This window comes from Rutidosis leptorrhynchoides, chromosome 1 (assembly GCF_046630445.1).
Source record: "Rutidosis leptorrhynchoides isolate AG116_Rl617_1_P2 chromosome 1, CSIRO_AGI_Rlap_v1, whole genome shotgun sequence".
NCBI lineage: Eukaryota > Viridiplantae > Streptophyta > Magnoliopsida > Asterales > Asteraceae > Rutidosis > Rutidosis leptorrhynchoides.
In genome coordinates, this window is record NC_092333.1 from 376,304,134 (window position 1) to 376,308,353 (window position 4,220).

A 4,220-nucleotide genomic window follows, 5' to 3' on the forward strand; every position below is an offset into this window, starting at 1 on the left:
CATTGATTAGTTACCATATGTAGAATTTGTCCTTTGATTTCATAATCTGGCGCATTAATGTCTGGATGAGTAATTACGTGACCTTGGCCAGTGCGTTTAGCTCTCATTCGGTCTTCCATACTTAGAGGTTCCAGATTCTCCATGATTGAATTTATTGAATCTGAATCACTAGAGGATTCTGATTTAATGGTTGGTTCCTCAACAATCTCTGTTTGAATGATTGGTGGTTCCGGAGGAAAAATTAATGGTTCAGGATCTATGAATTGTCCCTGAATATTCTCTGGATTCTCAATTGTGAGGTCGGGTTCAAAAAATGGATTATCGGAAAATTGAATTGGAGTACTTGGTCGACTGGATGACGATTCTAAAGAAAAATCAACGGTGACAATATTTCCTAGATGTCTTGATCGAGTTACAGGTGGTGAACGTACAAAAGGTGGTAAACGTTTTGCTCGGTGCATTCAATGAATATCCTATTAGTTTTTTAAAAAGAAAGAAAAATTATATAAGTTATCCAATTAATAGACTTTTCTGATTTTGCCCACGTTTCGAATAGCCAAAAGATGCAGCAGAGGGGCAGGATTCGTTTGGTCTCAATATAATTGAGTACTGTTTGGATCCAATAACCCGGTCCACGTACAAATCCAACTATTACTACGAACCAGAAAATTTTGGTGTCTATCAATTTAACCACTTAAAATAAATTTTCGTAATTTAAAGAAATTTAGAGAAGAAATAGAGAAAATTCTAAGTCCTAAAAACTAGAATGGCGAGAAATAAGAAAGAAAAAGAGCGCGTCGGAATTAAAATTAAAATTAGAGAAATAAGAAAGAAAAAGAGTGACTTATAAAACTTTAAAACACTCGACTAACCCAACCTTATTATTATCACTAACTTAAAATTAAAATTGCAAATTGAGATTACTAATTGGAGTGATAATTGATACATAGGTAAAAGGCGTCGAAAAATAAAAATAAGAAAGTAGCGCGTTGAAACTTAAAAAGGAACTAAAAACTAAGAATTAAAAGTTGCGTCTAAAAATATTAAAGCTTACAAGTAAAACTATATCCCAAATGGCAATAACTTAAAAGGGTACTAAAACTAAGAACGGCGTCGCAAAATTCTAGAGCACCTAAATCTTAGTCTAAAGAAAAAGCACTTAAGGGATTTTACGGCAAATCTTAAAAATATAAAAGTAAACACAAAATAACTATGACAAAAACTATGACTTAAAACTAAATACGAGCGAAAAATAAAAATATTATGCTAAAAACAAATAAAAAGGAACAAAATATAAAAATATACTAAAATTTGTAAAAAGTACAATTTTTATAAAAATATTATTTTTATATTATTTATTTAATAAAACTATTAATTTTATAAATTATAAAAACTAAATAAACTAAATATATAAATTAAATCTAAAAACTAAACTAAATAATAAATTAAGTATAACCTAATTAGGGTTTATATAAATAATTAATAATAAAACCGTAATGATTGCTGTTTTCAGTCAGATGTGGCGTGTCAGCAGGGCTCATGCGATCGCATGAGTTCTAAGTTACCCAGCCATGTGATCGCATGGGCTAGGGTTTCGGGCCAGTGTCTGGGCTGCTACAGTACTGGACTCGAGTGTTTTTATTTATTTATTTTTTTTGTTTTGCTGTGTTGAAATAAATATATATAATATATTTTTATAATTTAAATAAAACTTATATTTTTATAAAATAAAGATAAAGAAACTTTTATAGAACTTAAATATTTAACAAACTCTTAAAAATATTTATATTTTTGTTTTTCTTTTTATATTTTAGAATATTTAAAACGTATTTTTACAAAAGCGTATTTTTTTTATAAAAGTAAACTAAAAATTAAAAATATTTTTTTTATATATATATAGCATTGCGCTTCCGGCTTTTAAGCTAGATTTGTTCCCCGGCAGCGGCGCCAAAAATACTTGATGTTCTGCGAGGTGTATATGAAATAGCTTATATTTTTACTTGGAAATACTATTAAATACGATACAATTTTACACAAGATATTTATTTATTTATAGAATGGATATACTTAAACCTTGCTACAACACTTATAGGCAGTGTACCTAATCGTACAGTAGTGTAGTTTTTAGTAAGTCCGGTTCGTTCCACAGGGAAATCTTTTAAACAAAGCTTAACGCTATATTAGTTTTAAATTTATAAAAATACAAATATATATAAGTAATATTATTATTATAAAAAGGGGGTTTTTACCGTTTAATGACCGGTTTGTCGATTTTTAAAACTTAGTCGCAGTTAAAACCTAATGTAAAATATTAAATAAATAAAAGACTTAATTTAAAGCGTAAAGTAAATAACGATAATAAAATTGTGATAAATAAAAGTGCGATAAAATAAACTTGCGATAATTAAAAAGTACGATAATTAAAAGTGCAATTAAATACAATTACAATAAATAAAAGTGCGATAATTAGAAGTGCAATTAAATATGAAAATAAAGGAATTATGCTTATTTAAACTTCCTTAATCATGATGTTTGACGTGTTGATTTTAGTTTTATGCCCATGGGTTAATTGTCCTTTGTCCTGGATTATTTAATATGTCCGTCTGGTTTTTGTCCATAACAGTCCATCAGTCATAAATATAAAGTGCGAGTGTCCTCGTCAAATTATCCTTATACCCGAAGTCAAATATTCCAACTAATTGGGGACTTAAACTGTAACAAGATTTTAATACTTTGTTTAATAATTACACCAGGTTATCGACTGCGTGTAACCCAAGGTTTTAATACTTTGTTATAAATTATGCCAAGTGTCCTTGTACATAATTTCACCCCCTGTTTTAATAATTCCGTAGACTATTTATCCATTCCCGTGTCCGGTTAAATGAACGATTATTCCTACATATAAATATCCCGCCCATCGTGTTCGATCGAGTGTATGTGGTTATTTATAGGTATGTCCAATTGTAAATCTTTATATTAAAATTAACAAACTATCATTTCGTTAAACAAATATAAAGCCCATTAATAGCCCATAGTCTAATTTCCACAAGTGTCGTTCTTTTGTCCAAACCCCAATTATGGTACAAAGCCCAATTAACCAATTTTTTAGTATTTAGCCCAACATCATGATTACTTTGTTTTAAATAAGCATAATAATAACTTAGCTACGAGACATTAAATTAAAAAGGTTGAACATAATTTACAATGATTAAAAATAGCGTAGCGTTACACGGACAGAATTTCGACTTACACCCTTACAACATTCGCTAACATACCCTTATTATTAGAATTAAAATTAAAATTAAAATTAAAATATAAATATATATATATATATATATATATATATATATATATATATATATATATATATATATATATATATATATATACGTTGAGAGTTGGATGGATGGATATATATTTTTGATGCACCAAACTGCGACTTTTATAGGCATGTGGGCTGGAAAAGGGCCTCATGCGATCGCATGGCCAGCTGGGGAGGCTCAAAAGTCTTTAAAAACGTGGGCTGCTTATTTATTTATTATATAATATAATATATATAATTAAATTTAATTATATATATATTATATTATATTCTTGTACTCCGTTGACTTGTAATTTTTAGTCCGTTGCGTCGAGCGTTGAGAGTTGACTCTGGTCCCAGTTCCGGATTTTCGAACGTCCTTGCGTACAATTTAATATCTTGTACTTTGCGTTTTGAATCTTGTACGCTTGTAATTCTGAGACGTTTCTTATCAATAATTGGAACCTCTTTGATTGTACTTTGTACTTTTGAGCTTTTTAGTCGTTTGCGTCTTCAATTTGTCGAATCTGTCTTTTGTCTTCACCTTTTATTATTTAAACGAATATCACTTGTAAATAGAACAATTGCAACTAAAAGCTTGTCTTTCTTGAGGGATAATGCTATGAAATATATGTTCGTTTTTAGCATTATCAACACCTACCATTAGCAGAGTTTTCCTACAACAACAGTTACAATTCGAGTATTGAGATGGCGCCGTTTGAAGCACTCTATGGTAGAAAGTGCGGTTCTCCAATTTGTTGGAGTGAAGTGGGGGATAGACAGATTACGGGTCTGGAGATAATTCTAGAAACTACCGAGAAGATCATTCAAATTCAACAACGGTTGAAAACCGCCCAAAGTCGACAAAAGAGTTATGCGGACATTAAAAGAAAAGACATAGAATTTGAAGTTGGAAAGA